The 1143-nt window shown below is 43.0% G+C and overlaps 1 non-coding gene across 1 annotated transcript; it reads left to right on the top strand.

Annotated features, from left to right (window-relative positions):
* The first annotated feature begins 708 nt into the window (after positions 1-708).
* On the top strand, positions 709-899 carry LOC117483802. Its single transcript, XR_004556029.1, has one exon. It is a non-coding gene; the product is annotated as a U2 spliceosomal RNA (small nuclear RNA).
* The last annotated feature ends 244 nt before the right edge of the window (positions 900-1143 follow it).

The following is a 1143-nucleotide window of genomic DNA, read 5'->3' as shown; positions in this document are numbered from 1 at the left end:
GAAAAACAGAAGACGGCATCCATTCGTACTGAATATTCCAGCCAGGGATAGTTCTTGTAATAGTACGTGGACAATTTTCGTTTTGTTTTCCCTATCATTTTTGAGGGGAATTTGGATAAAGTAGGCTGCTTGGGACAGCTGTGTATTTCCCCAAAATCATCATGACCCACTGATGGCCCGGCACCGGTCGTCTCCCTTCTGTGGGGTTAATGTTAGCTGGTCCTGCTAATCCAGAGCTCTCCGCTGTGGGGCTAACGTTAACTGGTTTAGCTAATCCAGAGCTGCTCGTTTTGCGTGTCTGCGCGTTCGTGTGTGTTGGAGGAGGGGCTCAGTAAGGAAGTGGCAGATTTTTTCCGGCTGTGTATTTTCAAATTCTAGCGCACTCGAGCTGGTTTCTCCAAAATTACCTACCCCACCTTTAAGTTACAGGTCATTTTCTGACAGTAAATACGATAAAAATGTATTTCAGGGGAATGGATACTATTCTAATTTGACTGAAACGTGACACGTGACCAACGACATTACTGAAAATAACAGATTCTGCCGCTGTTCTTGCCCTTTTCTCACCTGCTGTGTTTAGTGTACCCATGTACTTTGTTCCTACAACATCGGGTCATACACTCATACTGTTACTGAAACACACTTTGAAACCGTGAGTGAAGGTGACTGTGCGGGGAATCACTCTCCCGCCTCCTACAGTTCATAGGCATCGCTTCTCGGCCTTTTGGCTAAGATCAAGTGTAGTATCTGTTCTTATCAGTTTAATATCTGATACGTCCCCTACCCGGGGACCATATATTAAATTGATTTTTGGAATAGGGAGATGGAATAGGGGCTTGCTCCGTCCACTCCACGCATCGACCTGGTATTGCAGTACCTCCAGGAACGGTGCACCCCCTCTCATTGTAAAAGACAAAATAATGGTCTCTTAACCAATAAAAGAAGATAGGTAAATTTGAACGCAACAACATTTAGGGTTGTTAGGCTTCATGACGCTTGAAACTTTACAAATAATTGATGTAGAAGAGTTACACGTGAAAACCTTTATATTAGGGCTGTCAGTCGATTAAAATATGTAATCGCGATTAATCGCATGATTGTCCATAGTTAATCGCAAATTAATCGCACATTTTTTATCTGTTC

The sequence above is a fragment of the Trematomus bernacchii genome, unplaced genomic scaffold (genome assembly GCF_902827165.1).
Source record: "Trematomus bernacchii unplaced genomic scaffold, fTreBer1.1, whole genome shotgun sequence".
Classification (NCBI taxonomy): Eukaryota; Metazoa; Chordata; class Actinopteri; order Perciformes; family Nototheniidae; genus Trematomus; species Trematomus bernacchii.
This window is presented reverse-complemented; position numbering and strand designations above follow the sequence as displayed.